The sequence below is a fragment of the Pholcus phalangioides genome, unplaced genomic scaffold (assembly GCF_987345545.1).
Source record: "Pholcus phalangioides strain wild (caught in Gottingen) unplaced genomic scaffold, Ppha-v1.0 ptg000017l_1, whole genome shotgun sequence".
NCBI lineage: Eukaryota > Metazoa > Arthropoda > Arachnida > Araneae > Pholcidae > Pholcus > Pholcus phalangioides.
In genome coordinates this window covers 35,959,138-35,982,375 of record NW_028301610.1, presented here as the reverse complement: position 1 = coordinate 35,982,375, position 23,238 = coordinate 35,959,138, and the positions used below count along the sequence as shown (strand labels likewise).

The 23,238-nt window shown below is 36.8% G+C and overlaps 1 protein-coding gene across 3 annotated transcripts in view; it reads right to left on the bottom strand.

Moving 5' to 3' along the window:
* The window catches only part of LOC149072962 (uncharacterized), a 75,532-nt gene that overhangs the window by 35,641 nt on the left and 16,653 nt on the right, over window positions 1-23,238 (bottom strand). The gene's annotated exons all lie outside the window — the stretch shown is intronic.

The window sequence follows — 23,238 nt, the reverse complement described above, 5'->3', positions numbered from 1 at the left end:
AGATAAATATATTATACATAATTAAAACTCTCATAAAGTACTGTACTCCTGAAAACATCATTCAACGTAAAACGGTGAACGCCTAAATTATTAAACTGATTGTGAGACAGAATCTTATACACATCAATATTGATATCTTGAATGGAAGTTTAAATGAGAAGCTTATTGAAGCAAAAATGAGCATTTGAATTTTTTTTCGAAATTCATTTTTCAACGGTTTCAATGAGTCTTTGGGATAAGCTCCATCGGATTATGCAACAGGGTTTATTCCAATGGAAATATTTTTGGTAAAAATTACAATGTTAACTTAGTCGTTTCTACCAAAAAGGGAGCATATCCCCCTCGTTTATTGACTTCGGTATTTTTTGGTAGAACCTATCGGTAACTGTCACCCATGAGACCAAATTTTTTTGTAATTTTTGTTAGCTAACGAGGAGTGTCCGTTAAGGGATAGTAAAATACATCGAGTCTCATCGACGTAATTCAAAAAAGTGTCCGTTAGTGGAGGTTTCCGCTATGGGAGTGTCCGTTATGGGAGGTTTCCGCTATGGGAGTGTCCGTTATGGGAGGTTTCCGCTATGGGAGTGTCCGTTATGGGAGGTTCCACTATAGAATGATCGTGTTTCTCATGGCAAGGAGGGTTGGTGCTCGATCGAGGGTAGTAAGGGTACCTCCTGGGCTAGGTAAAATATTCTGGAATCAACAGGTGACGTAGAAATTTCTAATTTTTCAGATTTCTGACCAGCTCTAATTCTAATCTAAAGGTAACACATTTCCATCAATTTTCTTTCAAAACAAATCATTTCTGAAATTCAAATGTAGACTACTCCCTTGAATGTTGACTAAGAAACATAGGAGTATTTAAATATTCTTCTACCATTTCTGTATGCTACCTGTTGGGCTATTTTCTACATTTGTAATGCAAAAACGTTTCCTTTTGAAAATAAGCTCCTCAAATATGCTCGATAGGTTATTGTCTCGTTACAGGTCCCAAAATTTTGTCTATAAGAAGTTACGTCATTGAGATCTAATGCTTTGGGAACTCGTATAAATTGAACTTCAACGACGCAAAATCAGAACTTGGTCAAAATAAATGTGAATGGTCTCCTTCTACCTTCGAATTCAGGATCCTTTACCCAAAGTATCGACATCAACAGCTTCAATGTCTTGAATCTTGATGTATTATATTATTTAACGAATTTCCAATTTTACAAGGTTTATTTTTCAGCGTATACTGAATATTCTTTCAATAGCCCCCCCTTCCCCATACAAAAAGTAGGGAGATATGGGTGGCCAAAAGAACACTCGAATGTATTTCTACGTAATCTGGATCTTTTCTCAATGCATCAATAGTAATATCTTGAATTTCTTGGCTATGCAGATCTTCCTATCTAATGCCTGTCGACGTCTTTCTGTGGGTTGGAGAGTTCCAAGTACAAAAATGAAACGTCACAATTGAATAACTCAACTAAGATATTCAATCCGTTATCGTCGACGCTTGGTGTCACTTTTTAAAGTCAACGAGTAAGACTAATGTGCTCGTCGAAGAAATAGAGACACACACACATTGAAAATTTCATATACCATCGATGCTCAAGGGCTTATAGAGGACCTACTTTCGAGAGGCAGGGACACAGGAAGAGAGGAGAAGGGTGCAGATAACCTCTCTCTTCCAGAGCCATTTTGAGTAACTAACCTTTCAAAAAGTGGAATTTTATATAAAAACACCATATATACAAACACGCATTTTTTTTATTGTTTTTCATTTTTATATGCATTTTTATATTTTTCATCACCTTGGGGTGGATGCCTCACGAGGTTTAACGAGGTTCCGGTATTCTCGGAAGCACTTGTGTTGTCGGCGATATGGTGGTTATTCACTGTTGGCCGTATTCACTGACAGAGTTTAAACTGTAATCGCAGGTTAAAGGATTAGCGATCGACACGGACTGGTTAAAATCCTCAATTTAACCAATCCGTTTCGGTCTTTAATCCTTTCACCTGCGATTGCAGTTTAAACTGTGTTGGTGAATACGGTCGTATATGACAGGGATTTGTAAATTATAGTTCATTTTCTCTTAGAAATGAGATTAGAATTTTAAATATTCCCCACTTTTGCTTGGTATACCCTTGACCCTTGCTTGGGGGGTTGACCCAAGTTTCATCGTGAAAATTATTCCGGGTGCAACTAGGGCCACCGATTTGGGAATTCTCATTGATGAGTAATGTACCTTAAGTTCCTCATGCCACCTCATGAATATGTTTCTGTCAGGGCAAGCTAACCATATGGATAACACCATCGTTCAAAACATATATACATAGCTTAATATTTTCTTCTCCGAAGCATCCCAATTAATCAAAAGAATAGATCGGCTAATTGCCAATGCGACACTTCATGGCCCCACATCTTGGAGCAAGGACCCCCAGGCTGGAATCTTTTGCGGGCCCCCTGTCAGAGTTTTCACGGGCCCCTTCTGTAGTTAATTTATAGCGTGAAAAAGCAAAAAATGATGAGAACTGTCCCGGGCCCCAGGGCTAGAGCCTTGTCAGCCCCCCCCCGTTTGTGCAACACTTATTTATACGTAGTAGGATTCGAAAGTTTGATGACTTAGCCATGAATTATGTATCTTGAATTAACACACAATCATAGGCGCCGGAACCTGGGAGCTGAGGCTGTTTGAGCCCCTCCAATAAATTTTACGAGTATTCCGAGCCGCCCCACTCCATAATTAATAAATATACAATCCAATGCACCATTCCCTCTCCTGCATAAGGGCTTGAGTTCCGTATATACAAACACAAGGGCCACAACAGGCAAAGCTGTCCAACGAGGTGGTTGAAAAAAGATACTCATAAAAAATATGGATGTCAAACATAACTAAAGTACAGCAAATGCAAATATCTCGAAAATAATTAGTAATATGTAAATACACTGCCCATAGAAAAGATTACGGTTGTCATATCTAAGCATGAATTTATTTTTATCGTACTTCTTTTTAAACGTGTCAGTTGTGTTCGAATTCACGCCCCCGGAGATAAGCTGTTCCATTTATTGACAACCCTATTAGAGAAAAAGTCCCTGCGACACCACAACCTGGAATTGTCCCTTACGAAATGATACTGGTGTCCCCTTGTCGAAGCAGTTGATTGATGGTGTATGGTCTACTCTATCCATCCCGTTGCAAATTAAACATTTTGATCATATCCTCCGACACTTGCGTTTTTTTTAATGAAGAAATCAAGTTTCTTTTTAGAGCTCGAGCCTTGTTTGCTAACAAGAGCACGCGTTGCTCTTCTTCGCACTCCTTAACCCAAATCTATACCCCTCTGTAGGTATGGTCTCCAAAATCTTACGGCATATTCCAGTCCAGGACAAACTAAGCCCCTGAAAAGTATACAAGTAAAGATTACTTTAGGAGAGCGCGAAGACACCCTTTAAAGAATGAAACCTGGCATTCTATTCGTTTTTTTGACTACAGCTGAGCAGTGTTCAGAAAAAAACCTAAGCCACTCGTCAATGAGAATTCCCAAGACGGTGACCCTAGTTGTGACAGTGATACCATTCAACTCGTAAGTGAAACGCGAGTTGTTCGAACCAAAATGAGCAATCATGCATTTATCAATGCCGAAAGTGATGTTTCAATCATTAGCCCATACTGCAATCGTATTCAAGTTCGTCTGAAGCATCTCCCAATCGCTTTGATTCCCGACTACGCCCATTAGCTTCACGTTATCTGCGAATTCGCCAACAATCCCATCGATACTTTGATAGAGTTTATCGATAAAAAGTGAATGAAGCATGGGCCAAGGACACTTCCTTGAGGGAGTCCACTTTTCACCATCTGTCCAATCAGAAAATTTTCCGTTCACCAAAACGCGTTGTGACCTATCTCTCAAGCATGATTCTATCCAATTCCATAAGTTTTCTCCAATCTCGTGTAAACGCTTCAAGAGTTTAAATTGTTGGACTCAATCGACTAACTTCTGGAAATCAAGATAAACAACATCGACATTTTTGTCCTTACCCAAAGCCTTAGTCATGTGATCATATAAGCAAAGGAGGTTAGTTACACACGAGTTCCTATTCCCTATACGGGACAACTGCAAACTTTCAGCCCCCTCAATGTTCTGCAGATTTTGTTTGATGAGTGGACACAAATAAAGCATAAAGTAAGTACCATTAAGGAAGATAATGTACCATTTTAGAACATACTTCTTTGCTACATTTCCAGCCGTTTACGACAAAGAAACTGTTGAAAACGACATAAAATGTCTAAATTACTCTCACGGCCGTAGCGTGTCTTCTCGAGTCCCCGGGCAGAATTTAGGCCCCTTTGGAAGGGTTATGATCAGAAGAAAAGGAGGGGTTTGTCTCCCCTCTCCTCTTCTCATTTTGCAGATTATTTCAAACAGGAAACTCAAACTTACTGAGAAATATTCGCAATAAGTATAAATTTTCTTGTGGGCCTCAGCCTAGTAACGGCCTAATAACGCTCCTTGTACACTGTTCTGCATTTGGCAATGAATTTATGTTATTTGCGGGAGTAAGTTCGTCGTAAATGAACTGATATATAGCTAAAGGACAATGGTATCTTCTACAATGGCACATCAGCTCCTTAAGGAGAGTTGATACCTTTAACATGGTGAAAAACTATGCTCCAATAGGAATATCATATAGTATATCACTATTTAACCATTGATTTATTTCAAATTTTTTACACGTTCTTGATTGCTGTGTGTTATCCTATGCTGGTATAAAGTTCTAAATATCTTGAATAATTAATTTTTTGACTTGCAAGCGGTTTTCTGCCTATTAGGCCATGGTCTAAGGCATTTTTTCCCTGATGTTTCGCCCACATATGTGGCAGTCATCTTCTGAGGTTAAACGGACGTAGGTCTCCGCGACAAGCGAGGTACGCTGGCCATGGAAGTCTCAGACGATACTTAATTTTTTGTAAATTTTCAAAAAAGTGTATTAAAAACAGCTTGCGCACATGATAAAACACCATGGGATCAATATAATTGAATAAAAATTGATTCGAAATAAAGGAAACCTTTCAGTTCATGAAATGAAGCAAAATGTTTAGATTCGATTGACTCAATATTATTTCAAATTTCAAATTTCAAAAATTTTTAAATTTGAAATTTAATTTCAAATGAGATTGAGTCAATTAAATCTCAATCTTTTGCTTCATTTCATGAACTGAACAGTTTCCTTTATTTTGAATCAATTTTTATTCAATTATATTGATGTCATGGTATTTTATCATGCGTGCAAGTTTTTGCACGCAAATTTATAAAACAATTAAGTATCCAAGATATGTAAAACTTTATACCAGCATAAGGTAGCACATACAATCAAAAATGTGAAATAAATCAATGGTGTTAAATAGCATTTTTAGTGATATTTTTATTAGAGTATAATTTTTCACCATGTTAAAGGTATCCACTCCCCTTACATTATAGTTTATTTGTGTCCATTCGCGTAAAACGAAATCTACAGATAAGTCATTTGGTGTCATGAAAGCAGCATCGCGGCAAAAAAATAGTTTCCAGAAGTTGTACGAGCCATGGCAGAAGCGGCGTATAGTCACCCACAGAAAAATCACTTTGGAGATGATTCTCAAGATGAGGAATTCTACGGTTACCGATTTTTTGGATCCTACTACGCATGCTTTGCGTAATTAAACTATCTATTCTCGTCATAGGCGTAAACTTGTATCTGCCCATGGACTCGAGCAGCCCCTTCCCCCCCCCAATATTCACCATCATCTCCATAAGTACTTATAGAAATATGGGTTTGATCCCCTTCAATATTTTTAAGCCCTACAAATATTTCCAATAACTTTATGCCTATGATTCGTGTGATTATCCCTTCCCACGGCATAGTAGATATCACCAAATCTCTTGTAAAATTCCATCTTTTTTTTTAACATAAAAGTAGTCTATTCCAATTTTCAGCAGGTGCACGAAATTATCATTTTTACTTAAACAAAATCTGCAGGGTTGTCGTTTTGCGTCGTCAGACTAGGCAGGAGCAGTATCGCAGGCGGCATACTAGTGAGCTGCAAGAGATGACCTCTATTAGACGACTTCTATTATGAATTCTATTACTCTATTCTACGACTTCTATTATGAATTCTATTACTCTATTCTACGACTTCTATTATGAATTCTATTACTCTATTCTATTACTCTATTCTATTACTCTATTCTACGACTTCTATTATGAATTCTATTACTCTATTCTATGACTTCTATTATGAATTCTATTACTCTATTCTATGACTTCTATTATGAATTCTATTACTCTATTCTATGACTTCTATTATGAAATCTATTACTCTATTCTATGACTTCTATTATGAATTCTATTACTCTATTCTATTTCTTCTATTATGAATTCTATTACTCTATTCTATGACATCTATTATGAATTCTATTACTCTATTCTATGAATTCTATTACTCTATTCTATGAATTCTATTACTCTATTCTATGACTTCTATTATGAATTCTATTACTCTATTCTATGACTTCTATTATGAATTCTATTACTCTATTCTACGACTTCTATTATGAATTCTATTACTCTATTCTACGACTTCTATTATGAATTCTATTACTCTATTCTACGACATCTATTATGAATTCTATTACTCTATTCTATGACTTCTATTCTTTCAGCTATAGTTCCGAAAGCTACACGAGCGCAGGAAAAAGTGTTAGCTATTTTTTTTTCTATTTGGAAGATGTCCGTGAATCGGTATTTCAAGAAAAGGTAAGAAATTACACGTCCCAGAACTTATGGGATCCTTCCACGTATGATTAAGTACTTGTGTGTAATTCGGGTGTTTGCGGAGTGTGCGTAAATATTATTTCTCATTTAAAATCAAACCTTATAAAAAGAAATACGTGCAAATAATATCACACGGTCTTTATCATGACACCATAAGAATCGAACTGATAAGCAACACAAAACGAGCAATGTAGTTCGTATTGATAAAGGAACGTTTCGGGTAGTAAGGTTGTTGTTATCAATTGGCCACAAGAATCTTCCCGTTAAATATTTCCTCGTTATATCTATTATCTTTTTGATCAGGGGTTGCTTAATAATACGAAGCACTAAATGAAAGATAAGAAAGGGGAAGAGAAACACGCAGAAATTTAAAAAAAAACAACAAGGATGGATGAATAGAATAATAGGAGGAACAGGTTATTTTTTCTTTTCTCTCCCGCCGGTGTTATTATTATTATTATTATTTTATCTACAGGTGTAAACATCTTACACAATTATTATACGTGGCCGCTAAACTTCGCTCAGAAACAAGGTAGTTTTTTAACTCCCTGTCGTTTCTGTTATTACAGAGAAGCCATCACTCGATCGACAACGATCTCTTCGCGAGAGTCGTCAAAGCCCTGCGGTTGTCCGTGTTTTGTCAGCTGACTACGAAACAGTGATTCCTTGACCGAACTCTGAAGCTGTCTTTAAAAAACAAAAAAAAGATAAACGGTGACTTTTTGTGTTTATGTGACGTTTCGTATTCACGCGTCCAAGTATATTTATTATCGGGGATTGGACAGCATCGCTATTCCACACGCGTCAGAATAAAAATTAAAAATTATAATAACATATATACTCATTCAATCTGATTATCCTCTCTTTGTACATGGTTTTTAATTACGTCATAATAATGAAAACTCCGCGGTATATAGGTTTATTATAATCACTGGTTTTATTCTCGGAAGCACTTGTGTTGTCGACGATATGATGGTGATTCGCTATTGGCCGTATTCACCGACGGAGCTTAAACTACAATCGCAGGTTAAAGGATTAGCGATCGACACGGATTGGTTAAAATCCTCAATTTTAATCAATCCGTTTCGATCTTCAATCCTTTCACCTGCGATTGCATTTTAAACTGTGTTGGTGAATACGGCCGTGTATGACAGGGATTTGTAAATTATTTATGTAATTTTCTCTTGGAAATGAGATTAGAATTTTAAATATTCCCCACTTTTGCTTGGTATACCCTTGCTTGGGTGGTTGATCCAAGTTTCATCGGGAAAACTATTCCGGATGCGAATAGGGTCACCGATTTGGGAATTCTCATTGGTGAGTGCCTTAGGTTTTCTGAGTTGTTCATCGGTGGCCAAAAGAGCAAATAGAATATTCGGGGTGATTCTTAAAAGGTCTCTTTGCGTTCTTTCATAATCACCCTTCCTCTTTTCCGAGGCTTAGTTCGTCCTGGCCTAGAGTACGCCGTACCGTTTTGGAGACCCTATCTTCAGAAGGATATAGACTTGGTTGAAGTGGGTGCACAGAAGAACCATTAGGTTCCGTGAGAGCCACCCTAGGGTTCCATGAGAGCTTTTTTGGGGTTCCGTGGAATCAAACGTGTCGTTTGCTTTACGTGCCGATTTTTGACGAAACTTCAAAAATCCTGGAACCCGGAGAGCTTTAACAGAAAAGAATTTTCTAATTTTCCATACTCGTAAAGAGCTGTTTTTTTATTCGAAATACTGAGAATAAAGTGTGCAAATTATTCAAATTAAAGTATGCATTTTACTCGAGAGTCTCCCCCCCCCCCCCCCGATGATGTCGAGACGGGCTTGGGGGTTTGAAATATCACTTCAGTTAGAGAAATATTCAAAATTAGTTTGGGTTCTTTCTGTTGGACAAGGGCTTCATGGAACAATTTTATAATCATCAGGGGTACCGCGGAATAGCTTCGTAGACATTGCGGGTTCCGCGACAGCTTTCACGGTGGAAACCCCTTCACTAGAGCACTGGTGGATATGCAAAGCTTGAGCTATAAAGAGAAACTGGATTCGTTGAATATTCTGACGAGGACCAACCGGGTATCGAACTCGCGAAACCTCTAAACATACTTTGGTACTTTGGTGAGTATCTTATCGGCCTGGTCTTTCAAATGCAGATGACGTGAAGTTTATGGGGGGTAGTCGGGAATCAAAGTGAAAGGGAGGGAGCTCCAGACGAACTTGAATATGATTGAAGCATGAGCTAACGATTGGAGCATAACCTTTAGCGTTGACAAATGCATGGTTGCTCAATTTGGTTCGAACGACCCTCTTAACATTTACGAGTTGAATGGCGGTGTCATTCCGGATGCAACTAGGATCACCGATTTGGGAATCCTTATTGACGAGCGGCTTAGGTTTTCTGTTTCATTCTTAAAAAGGTCTCTACGCGTTCTCCCAAAATGATCCTTCGACTTTTCTGGGACTTAGTTCATTTTAGATTGGAGTATGCCATTAGGTTTTGGAGACCATACTTACAGAGGGGCACTAACTTGCCGAGAAGAGCCACGCGTGCTCTTGAGATGACACATAGAGCTTCAGCTATGAAGAGAGACTTGATTTTTTGAAAATGCTTACATTAGAAGAGCGCAGGTGTTGGAGGGGATATGATTGACGTGTTTAAAATTTTCGACTCTCGGGGACACCAGTTTCGATTAGTTAAGGATAATTCTAGGTTGTGTTGTGTCGCAGGGAGTTTTTCTCTAGAGGGTTGTAAATGCATGGAGTAGCTTATCTTTTGATGTCATGAGTTCTCCCACGATAGACACGTTTAAGAGGAATTATGATAATGTGGGTGGGAGTAATCGAGAAGATATTCATATTTAAAAAATGCCAACCATATTTGTTTGGGCAGATATTTTAGTTGCTTAGTAACTTTCTCCTGGCTTATTATTTTTGGGTAGCTGTATTTAGACTACGACAATTATAATTTTATGGGCTTTTTTCTAACACTATTTATTTTTATATATTTTTATTTACTCTTTTTTACAGCCATCTTGTTGGGCGATTTGCCTGTTGTGGTTTCTAATTTTGTATTTGTATTTGTGTTTACGTGCTTCGAGCGGCAACCTGGAAAGGAACATTTATATTCCTACAACTACTTTTAATACATTTAGATCCCCGAATTATCTCATGGCTCCCCTGACCGATCTCAAGGCATAATGTTTGAAAATTACTATTTAATTATGCTAGAGAAGAATGATTCTGTACAGAACTGTATCTAGACTGTCCGAAAATATTCTGATAGATATTTTGACTGGAGTTTTTGTGTTTGAAATTTTAAAAATCGATACATCATCCACTTATTTTTGATACTGTATTATGGAGTTTTCGGAAGGACTATGTAAATGAAATTAACAAAAAACTGCTCCCAAAGCTTCCTATAAAACCGAGTTATATATAATCAGCGTTTTTTGTAAAGAAAAGATACGGTGCTTTCTGTGATCAAAGCATTGAAAAGTGAAGAATACATAGTGATAGTCAAAGTAACAACAAAAGGAGCAAATTCAAAGAATCAAAAATCATCGAAAGGACAGAGGATCGGTATGCGTTGTGTCGAGTTAAAGAGCATAGATTTGAGCTCTCCCCCTCCCCCATATGATTATGGTCAGATTTAAGGTACCAAAGTTGGAATCTACGTTTACCACGCAGATCTTTGATTTTTGCCAAACTGTCGATACCTTTTAATACAAATACAAATACAAATACAAATACAACACCACAACAGGCAAAATGCCCAACGAGGTGGCTGATAAAAAGATGCCCATAAAAATATGGTTGTCATATGTTTCAAAAATACAGCAACCCAATTAAAAATGCAATTAACACAAATTACAAACAATATATACACATGATAAAATATTATACAATGCCCATAAAGAATACTTATGGTTGTCTTATTCTAAGAATGGATAGCTTCTCGATTTACCCCAACATGTTTATCGTATTTCTTTTTAAACGTGTCAATTGTGTTACAATTTACTACCTCCGGGGGTAAGCTATTCCATTTATTAACAACCCTATTGGAGAAAAATTCCCTGCGACACCATAACCTTGCATTGTCCCTCACCAATCGATACTGGTGTCCCCTTGTAAAAGCAGTCGATTGGCGGTGTACTAAAAGTTCATGGTCCATCCTATCCATCCCATTGAAAATTTTGAACACTTCGATCATATCTCCTCGACACCTGCGTTCATCCAATGTAAACATATTCAAAAAATGAAGTCTTTCTTCATAACTCAAGCCCTGTGTGCCAATAAGGACACGCGTAGCTCTTCTCTGCACCCCTTCAACCAAGTCTATGTCCCTCTGTAGGTATGGTCTCCAAAACCTTAAAGCATACTCCAGTCCAGGACGAACTAAGCCTCGAAAAAGCGGAAGAATGACTTTAGGAGAACGCGAAGAGACCTTTTTGAAAATGAGACCAAGCATTCTATTCGATTTTTTGACAACCGCTGAACAATGTTCAGAAAACTTAAGTCGCTCGTCAATGAGAATTCCCAAATCGGTGACTCTAGTTGCATCCGGGATAGTGACACCATTCAACTCGTAAGAGAACCGTGGGTTGTTCGAACCAAAATGAGCGACCATGCACTTATCTACGCTAAACGTCATGCTCCATTCATTTGCCCATGCTGCAATCTTGTTTAAGTTGGTCTGGAGCAACTCCCTATCGCTTTCATTCCCGATTACCCCCATTAGCTTCACATCATCTGCGAATTTGCTAGTATTAAATAGTTTTAAATAGAATTTACAAATCGAACCCCCGAGAGAACTTCATAAGTTGATCCATGGTCATTTTAACCCAATCGGCTACCACGAATCAATATCAACATGTTGAGAAAGTATCCGTATTTCTAGACTTTTGGTCTCACGTACTTCAAACATGATTCGATTCACAGATGAAACTTCCTAAGGACCGACTCATGGGAAGTTCTCAAACGCAACAAGACATTAGAAAAAAAAAAGTTGCATTTCTTATCGCATCTGTATAATTAACTTGAAGAAATACGACCAATAAAAAAAAGCTTATCAAAGATGTCACTGGGTACGCATTTAAAAATGGGCCAAATGCCGCGTGTGCTCCCAATATAACGTGAATGTATGTAAAGGAAAAAAAGAGACCCAGTCACTCTCGCGTAGTCTTTAAAGGCCTATAGTAATAGGCATCGACCTCATTAGGGATGCTGGGCTAGAAGAGAGTAGATGTGAGTAAGCACGTGTGCGTATGTTTCTTTTTTACGCAACGAACATTTCTTGGGCGGTCGAGCGAGTACTTTTCGAAGTCCCGACGCGAGATTTAGCGTCGCCCTTATGGGAGAGGGGAAAGGGTTAAGAGCAAAGCCATTGCACATGAATGTTCCCCAGGTATGCAGCCAGCAGTTTTCATTTCGCAGGTAGTTGACGATATGAGGTCACAGAACGTAATGAATATATGTTTTTTTTCTTCTTTTTCTGGTACGTCGGCCGAAATGGAATTCTTCTGACACAGTTTATTAGTAACTACAGCAAACTCTTCGGGACTTCACTAATTAAACACAAAGGTGGCTAAATACGAATAAAAAACTGGTTATTTGCACACTCTTAGAGTATGGGGTTGTAACATGTGGATGGGAAATATAGTTTCGTAACCTGAGATGGTATGCACCATATCAGTGTTTTGGAATATTCGATTCATGCTAAGCGATTTACCCTCAAGGGCAAGACTCATTATATTGTTGAGTGTTTGAAGTGTTTTGTGTATATTATGTATACCCGTGAACCCCCTTTTGTAAAACAATCAGTAAGTGAAACTTTACTTAGTTCCTATTTAAACTCACAAGACAACTACGTAAAAAAAACAAAAAAAAAAACAAAAAACAAGAGTCTATCCACCAAGATGTCTATTCTTATCTAAAAATTGGCATTGCTACTATATGTGCGTGTCAGAAAACTTTGAACAACTAAAACAAAATAATATATATAGATGATATAATTTCATGTCAAATGTAAGACTGTATAAATGATAAATAAGGATTTCCACAGGGAGTGAGAAAACGTATGGGGAAATCGAAAAGATTCGGTACTATTACAACGAGCAAATGAGAATGAATAGGTGATAAAGAATTAAAGTGACAAGAATTGGATTCTAATGACTTAAAGGCGTGTAGAATTCAAAACTGCACATGCTTCATGAGATACTATAATTTACATGTAAAACATGGAAAGGAAGTGTACTTTTTGGGAAAATCCCAATTCACAGCTCAGTCATGATTAGCAGTGAAGGTCTGTGCTTTATGAAGCGTAACGCTTAACGAGCAATAAATGGTATATAATAAAAGCAGATCTATTGCGGAAACAATAAATCGTTTGCGTAGTATCTAATTGTCTACAATCTTTTATCATTAAAGGCTAGATTGTTTGCAAACGGCAGTGTCCGTCACAGTTTTGTTTTAAAAAGGTGGTATTGACACTCCGGATGGATATTTTTCGTTCATAAAACCCAAGGTGAACGAATAGGAATATTTTTGAAAAGAATCTCATAACATTTTAGTGTTTTATGATCGTGGAATTGGCAAAAACTGCAGATATTGGCGATGTACATCGCCGCAGTTTGTCAGTAAAGGTGCCTCGTTATTTGAAAACGTGCATTTTCAATTGAAGCCATCTGAACAAACGGTTTTATTTAAGCATGCATCAACGAATTACTAGGCAGGGAATGACTAGATAATCCCACAAAAAAATTCAGATATAAGATTTAAATATATTATGCCCCTTTATCTGATAAAATTTAGGTAAGACACACTCTCGATCCAAAACAAGGCATCTCTAGTACTAATATTATATTGGACACTGGGGAAGTTTTGTTACTCAAGATAACAGCTGGTACCGAGATCTATAGTTTGTTTTGACGGGAACTTAAATTCTTTATACACTAGGTGATCTAGCACTATGATCAGTCGTTCTTTTTATCAGTAATATTAATAAGGTAAAAAGATTTCGGGGTAGATGAAAATAGAAAAATCTCTTTACGTAGACTGCCCACATATTATCGTTTGGCAGAAATGTCCCTTGTCCTAGGACATAACTGTCCATATTGGGTCACCATTTTTAAATGTTACAAGCAATTTCATAAAGGAGAGCAATGTTACAAGCAATTTCATAGAGGAAATATTTTAAATGAGGACGGTTTTTCACCTTGGTAGATCCTTCTTATCTGTCACAGCTGCAAAAGAATGGTTGCTCACATTTACAAACCACCTGTTGTTTACGCTTACAAAAAAACTCAAGTTCCCGCCAAAACAAAAACAATCAATATCGATCTAGCTGTCATCTCGTGTTGTAAAACTTACTTGATACGCAATGCAAATAAGAGTCTCATTTTGATGATGCCTATCTTTTGAATCTAATGATATTATAGAATGTCCTTAGCAAGACATTTGGAAAAATCTCGTCGATCTTTATTTCTACTATGTAGATTGAAACAAATCACCAAAGAAAGAGAGAATAAAATAGAATATAAGTAGAGTAGTCTATACTTATACATATATATACTAGAGTAGTAATCTTAGTAAATAATTGTCCATATACGGACCACTATTTTCAAATAGAACAAGTGATTTCAGAGGGGAAATGTTTCAATTGAGGACGATTTTGACCTTCTTATCTGTGACAGCTGCAAAAAGAATGACTTCTCGCAGCTGCGAATCACCTGTTGTTTATGTTGTTTATGATTATAAAAAGTTGAAGTTGCTGCCGAAACAAAAATAATCAATCTCGGTCTAGCTGTCATCTCGTGTCACTAAACTTACTTAGTGCCCAATCTAAATAGGAGTCTGATATTGATCATCCCTATCCTTTGAATCTAGCGATCTGTTTTCAGAAAGACTTTTGGTGAGTTTTCCAATCTTTCTTTTTACTATGTAGGCTGAAAAAAAATCACCCGAAAGAGAAAAATAAAATAAACAAATAAATGAAGCCACCAATCTCTCCAAAGGAGGTGTGTATTTCAAGTAACACTATACAAGGAGCAATTGCCAAAAACAAGTAGTGAGTGGGTTCGGTACGACCTTGCAATGCTAAAAAGTGAAAACAATACCGACATATCTTAATGGGATAGAGAAGAAAGAAACAAGATTGCGTAATATTATATGCAAGAGGATGTTGAGGTTTTTTTTTTGCATGCTCATCAATTGACGATGAGGTAGGAAAAGAATGACAAAAAAAAAAAAAAAACTTACACAAGGCCTTATTTTTATATTTTTTTTCTATATTATTACTATACATTGTAGATAGGCTCAGAGTATTGTTGGGCCCAAAACGCAATCCAACGCACGGGCAGCTCATTAAATAAGCAACACGGAAATGAGAAGGAGATAAAAACAGTGACGGTGATATGTCAGAAACTACGTCACAACACAATGAATGAATCAAAGGCGGAAAAAAAATAAAATTCCCGAAAAAAACTTTTACTCCGTATAAATACACTGTGAAGACAAAAATTATTACACATACGTGGGGGAAGAAGTATGTAAATAAGCGCGAGAATGTTGAAAGCTGTTGGTACGATATTAATCTGAGCTTCAGAAAAATCAGAGGAATTTGGATTTTGTTATGCATAAAAAAACAGGCGATACAGCTCGATATTCAGATCGAAGGGAATTTTTAGGGGGGGGGGAGGGGAGAAAAAAATCGTGTTAACTGGAAAATTTCCGCTAATTTCATGATATTGTATTCAGACAATAAGCTTGTGTGTTTTATGAAATAATGAAGAATATGAATACAAAAAATTCTAATTTCAAACGAACATCATGTCAATATAAGGTGTGGAAAATCTCATCATTTTCTCTACTATTTTCAAGATCGCTCAAACAACTCTTAGTGATACCAAAGACCAGAGTTGTCGGCAAGAAAGAAACTCCAAGTAAAAACTTGAACCTACTTGAACCAAAAGAAAAAAAAAAATTCCTCCATTTAATGACAGCCGTGAGAACCTGATTATTTACAAGCCATTGATTCTCAAGAAGAACGTAACCACTCTCGTATATTGGCAGTTTTGAGCTATACAAAGGCTTCTTTGAAACTGACTTCATCAGAATTCAATGCAGGGGTGCATCTATAATAAAAGAATGCTTACCCTACCATCGCAAAAGCAAGAGATGGCAGATGACGTATACGTAATTTTGTCTGCACATACAGTCGACGTCCATTTTCTGACTACCATGACAAATGATCGCACCGAGACATAGACTAATTTTATTCACGGCGATGATCTCATTTATTCGCATTTGCATCACAAGATTGAGAAATGACTACGAGAAATAAATTTTATATTTTGTACCCTTGCACCACAAAGAAAAAATTTCAAATTTATTGTACACCAGTGAGAAAACTTCGAGGTGGTTTAGATGAAAATTAAATCCTCTCTCTGCTGCGGATAAAAATCCATCATTTACGGTCTCGATAACTCGTATGTTTGCCATTACAAAGCAGAGTGATGAGATTTCATTTCTTATAGCAATTGTGTTGTAGATGATGGTATGGTATGTTCTTAGGTCCGAAAAATTTTGATTCAAATTTTAATTTTTGTGCGATAAAAACTTCATAAAGTTATGGATCCCTCTTTCCAGACTAAAGCTTGATCTCACGGTTTTAGTGGTACAAAATGTTGAGAAATCACTTTCTTGACGATCTTTGACGTTCTAGTAAGCTGTTCTTAGCTGAAGCTATGTTGAAAGCAAAAAATCCAACGTGGTAGCTAAAAATATATCAAATAATATATACCTCATAATAACGAAACATCGTTGGATTTTTTGCTTTCTACACATTGTGCTATAAAAGGTAATTCCATTATATCAAGCTATGTTGACATCCAAGCTGATCATTTCCAGAGTTCACTAAAGCCGTGCCCATGACATACGCAAAGATCTATAGACTAAAGGAATATTATAGTGAGTTCACAATGATAAATCACTTCGATCGAATGATCTGAATTCGATTGAGAGCTTCTGAAATTACTGTGAGAACCCATTTTGAGGTTTTGACCTATATAGCAAGCATTTATGGTGTTTTGCAGGGGTTACTTCTTGGAATGCCATGGAAGGCGGCAATATCACCATCTCAATCCAAACATTTGCATAGATTACGTTATTGGAGAGCTAATTGTGGATCATCATGTATTAGATGCGTGGTTGCGCAAAATCAACACGGCAACTAAATAATTATTTTCTATAACATTTTTTTAATCGGAAGATAACAACTGGATCTAACCAGATGTTAGATAAACAGAAAATCAGCGATTAACAGGAACAATTTAGTACATCGTGAGTGAGATTGAGAACGAGAGCAAAACTGGATCGGCACATCGCCTGTTATAGATCCGATAACACGACGTTATGAGTTCAGTTTCATTTGCATAATTACTATATTGTCACCCCCCCTCACAGAGGAGGCGTGCTGGAAATCAGCAGTCTCTGAGCAAGCCTTGGAGATCGACGTATACCACTTTGAACCGGAGGCAAAGGTACAGCTGGACTTGAAAGAGGTTCTTCATTTAAGAATTTTGGTTTCAACCTTTCTATTGCTTTCTCGACCATCAAGCTGTAACGAAAAATATTTGTCATTGTGCTGTAGAACTTTATAAGGTCCATTGTGATGAATAAGGTGTTTTGACCATGGCGATCGTCCTTGACCGGACCGATCTCGTTGCACTTTTGGCGAAACGTATCCGTCATCGATCGCATTGTCCGTTCTTTGCTCCAGGAAACAGGTGTTAAGTTTCAGTGTCGTACCATACGACCAGGCCTAGTAATAGAATTTAACCGTCGAAAATCTCAACTCTCCATTCACCAGTGTTTTTGAAAACCATATGGAGAAGGCTAACGTTCTCATGGGCTGTTAGATTTCTTACAAATTCCCACTTTGGCAAAGTTTAGCAAATTCATCCTTAGCAGCTTTTAATTCTGTTGAGGAAAGCCTACGAGCGACTACATGAACAGGAGGGCCAGAAGTTTCAACGTAATGTTTTATTGAGTGTTTACATTTTTAGAATACATATTATACAAAAGTTTCTTGCTTTTAAGGTCAATTACAATAACAAATTTAGACTAGAAATCGGCCACCAATATAGGATTCGAGACATCGGCAACGAGAAAATTCCACGTTAAAATCTTTGAAAACCCAGATAGCGAGCGTGCGTTAATTCTTTGTTGCCGAAGGTTTTAATAGCTGATCCGTTGACAGCTGCGAGATCAAAACGAGTCGCTAAATCTTTCATTTCGAGTAATCAAACTAAACGGATTTTTACACTAGCACCCGTGTCAACAAGAAATCGCAAACCGGGCACTTTATCGCAAATAACAAGGCAAATTAATTTATTGCTTTCTTCATTCTGCGCCTGAAGTGAAAGCAAATTTAGTTTTTTGAGAACGAGCACTTATAAAGCATAATTCGCATGATAAAAACACAATTTATCGCTTTTGGCATTTTTGAAATGGCCAGCGGTTAGGCAGTTTAAGGCCAATTAAATCGTCGAACTTATTTTCAATGCGGGCTACTCACTTGAAAACTTTTATTTGCGATTGAGAGAAAATTTGTATCGGCCCACAATCTGTTGACACCGAATCAACTTCGGGCTGATCCAGTATAATATTACCTATTTTGTTTTATTCATATTTATTGTTATCATATAACAGTACAAAAAAAGAGAAAAATTTACCATGGAATCAATCAAAAAATGGCCCATTCTGGTAAGTGATAGTAAAAATTAGTATGTGTGTGGAAAAACAGAAAATAGTCAACTAAAGAAATCAAAATTATTCAAATTAAAATAAAAATTCATGGCAACAGAAGAATGCAATTTAAAAACAGTTCTACATGCTGCATCTAAAAATATACATTTTTTGGATGTTGGAATAAAAGCAAAAACGACTAGATGAAGCCATGTAATTCAATTAAACAGTTACGTTATTTAAGAATTATATGAGCAACAGAAAAAACATTAAAACAAATTTTCTATACCATCAAGTGAGAACATGTATTGCTTGACACATTTTTTAAAGGATGGTGAATTAGTATTGTGAGTGATTTTTCTGGTGGTAATGTATTGTAGAATTTTGGGGGAGATAAGTAAAATGTTTTTTCAACAGTGTTTTATGAGGCAATGGAAGTGAATACATATTATTCAGTGTATTTGAAGATCGAGATGTATTTAAAAGCAAGGAGAATTGTGAATAGGAGGAGAATAGATTTATAGAACTATAATTGATGTAATGTAAGAGTATATTCCAAGATGTTGAAGTTGTATTGATGGTGCAGTAAAATTATTTGTGATGATTCTAATTACTCTCTTATGGAGGCTGATTATAGGGTAAAGGGTTGAAAAGTAGTCAGAACCCCAGACAGTTAGACCATATAGTAGGAGTGAGTGAAACAAGGAGTAATAAAGAGTTAGTAAAAACGACTGATTCAAGCAAGGTTTGAGATTAAAAAGGTTGGAGAAAATTTATAAATATTTCATCAGCCATTTCAGCCAACTTTGATAGATCATCATTACTAACAGACAAAATCTGCTTAGCAATTTTATAACCACAAATTATAACCACAACCTGCGTGAAATTAGGAAGGCAGATTCATGTGTCTCCAGTGGTGTAGATGGTAGCATGCTTGCCCGGTATGCAAGAGGGCCTGGGTTCGAGTCCCGGCGGAGACGTGATGACTTTTCTTTCCGAGCTCACCTCAGCATAATATCCGGAAAATAACTGTTTCCTTGATATAACCACAATTTTTTAAGTAACTGATCTGATAATTGACCATTCGCCAAACTTCTCATATCGTAGAGCACAAGCGAGAGGGTTTTTATCCCCCAATTGAATACCTTGAAACAGCGTTTTTAAGCTTATTACATTCGACTTCGATGTACTGGCTTAACAAGTGTTCCTTGATAGCTTTATACTCATTCAAATTAGATTCCAAGGAATCAAGAATATCATGAATTAGCAAAAGTTATTCGCTATCCAAAGCGGTAGAGACAATGATGTTTAGTACTCTCAGAAGTTATACCCGGAATTAAAAATTGAGATTCAATTTGCTTGAACCATAATTGAGGTATAGCCCTCCGAAATGGGGATACTTTAAAAAACTTACACGTAATAATTCATTACCACTTGGACCATTGGAATCGTTAGCCATTGCAAACTCTAAAATATTAAATGTATAAAAGGGTTGAAAAGGCACTGAGATAAAGGATAAAAATAACATTTTCTGACTAAAATTTCCGGTGCGATTAAACGCACAGACTCCACAACTCCCAGGACGCAAATATGCATTGAAAGCTTGAAACAGCAAAACTCTGGAAGCCAACATGACACGCAGAGAAAAGTCCGTGAACGGCATAGAGATTTCCAATCAGAAGGTAAAACTCCCGGCGGTGCAAAACTCCATCAACACAGAACAGCATCATCACGTCCGAGTCACCAGTGTGGTTGCGCGAAATCAACACTTCAACTAAATCATTATTTTCTATGACATTTTGTAATCGGCCGATAACAACTGGATCTAACCACTTGTTAGATAAACAGAAAATCAATGATTAACTGGAACAATTTAGTACATCATGAATGAGATAGAGAACAAGAGCAAAATTGGATCGGCACATCACCTTTCATAGATCCGATAGCATGACGTCATGAGTTCAGTTTGCATAATTACGATGTTGCCACAAAAAGATGTATAGGGTGATTCAAAATTCATGGGAAAAACTTGAAGAGATGATATATAAGACACCCCGAAACACAGGGATTTTCTATCCTAGAATGGGCGGTTGAATCACAATAGCAAAGTGGTAGAGGGTGTTTTAGAGAGTGCTCAAACAGCACTCCTCCCCCCAAAACAAATATATTTTTCACACGGATATTAGAGATTGGAGTTTTTTTTATTGGTGCAAGGACCATCAAGGTTATGCTGCGCCAAACAATGATCAAGCGGTATAATGACTTGTGGTAGAATTTGCTTTATTTTCAAGTTGCACGATAAGAAGGTCTACCACATTACATTACCCCGTACCTTCGAATGGTTGATTCGTCAGAAAAATGTGATATTTGCTTTTGATAAATTGCTGTTGTGCACTCCCTAAAAAACCTTCTATTGCGATTCGACCACACATTCTATGAACAAATATGCTTGTTTAGGAGTCTTAAAGTTCGTTCCATGGATTTAGAACCACCCTATATTAATTTACCCATCTAACATAAATGGATCCCTGGAACGTGTCCTGAATGCATTTATCTCTACAGGAAATGCTCTACGATCTTAATAAGATGCTCAGAAACGTTCTAATAATGTAAAACTCCTGTCTGACGCTGCGTTTTGAGGGAGAGGGAAGGGTTACACGTCATATCATTGAATTTAAGAATCAAATTTACATAAAAGATGAGATTTCCTGGGATAGGATTTCGCAGTTAATTCAATCTAGTCAAAGAAAACAGCACTGAAAAAAATCCCACGTACTTCACCAGAGTGATATTCCCGGTTTTACAAACCTCTTATAGAAATTACAGTCCATCATGTCAAATATCATGCGCATATGCCATTCAATAACCGTATCATGGGAGATATCTTCCAGCAAACTCAACCATATATGGAAATGTAAAAACATAAATCGCATAGCTAATGCATTCCTTGACGCCATTTTTTCATATCACCATTTGTCATTAGATATTCACGGTTGTTCAAGACCGGTCCTGTTCAGTGCACCCAGTTAAAGAAAAAGCGCGTAAGAACGCACCACACCACCACCATTTCGCAACTTTTATTTTTTGCTTATTTATTCATTGGATGCTGCTCACGTTGCATAGGCTCAAGTGCTAGATAAAGGTCATGGCATTTCGGTTGTTTAAAGGCCACCAGTTTGATATCGTGGAATGCTCAAAATGCCTTTCTTTTTCGTATTTGTTATTCAAACGGCCACTTCATCTTATTTTTAGTATAGTTTTTTTTTTGTCGCAGCAATTCAACACCAACAATAACTATAATTTTGAATCACCTTGATATAGCCCCATTGTCACAAATTCAACACAGACATTGGTCTAATTTCTCTCGTCTGGATCGGGTTAAGAAGTCTTCTATTACCGTCTAATGAGTTTTTGCGTTGAAAAACTCTGAATAAAAAAAATCTTATCATATGACATAGAACATTTCACAAAGAACAACATTGTACACAAACCCTCACAGACAATATCTTCATGCACCGCGAAACGTGAAAACACACACAGTTTGGATAATAAAAGATTTAATGTACAAGTCTCGAATGAGATTTTTTTGTTATTTCTTCTTTAAACATTTAGGGTTCGGCTTGAAAAATCTTGATAAAACAGGGTCATAATGTCTTAATAATGTCTGCTAACATTTCAATAAAAGAATCGCACGTACACACATAATGTCCGTTCCATTTACACGACTGACGTTCTACAAATGCAAAATACCGTATAAGATGTCACCGCCGCGACAACAATAAACGTCAAGTGGATCAGATGATAGTAGACAACATGGTCACGCCTTCCGGCTACAGACAGAGAGGCATAAAAAAACATGCAGCGAAAAATATTATTAATTAGTATATTTGTCGAAATTTTTATCATTTTCAGACATCGAATATAACGTATCTTATTATTAATTTAGGTTTTTCAAAACTTTGAGCAATAATCTACCCGTGAGAAATCTCATTTAATTGTAAATTATATGTGTATCTGAGCTGAGAATCTATTTACTAATCCATTATAGAGAATTAACTTCCAGTTCGCAGTTTGAGAATTGATCGTAATTCAGGAAGCAGGTCATTGGTATCGCCTTTCTCGATATATCTTCCTTTTTACTTCGTTAATGACGCTAAGAGAATCGCACGAATGAATTGAATTTCTAATTACAAGAGTGTTACAAGGAACTCTACAAATAAAATAATTAAGTTGACGGAACCTAAATATAACCAACTAATCAACATTGGCTTCCCCATAGAGAGTTTGTGTTGCTGTTTAATAGTTTTTCTTTCTACTTCAGGTTCATAGTAGGAGAGTTGAAGAGTTACGCAAGAGCTAACAAGACGCAAATGAAGATGGGCCATAACATGTTCAATATTTTTACCTCATGATTATTTCATTTTGGACTTTAAAAAGAAAATATATTGATGGATGATCTTTTTCCCTATTCATTTACTTATCCCATATTACACAGAAGTAAATTGAACTTACGAATTTCATGACGTTACCCAGACGTCTTCAACTCTTCGATCTCGACGTTTCTAGCTTATCCCATATAAGTCTGCGTTTCTCTATTACAGCGGTTCCCAACCTTTCATTCTTCAAGTACCCATCAAAAATGCGTAGGACTCTTTCGTACCTCCTGGAAAAGAGTATGTACCTTAACAGATGCCCACCTCTTCAAAT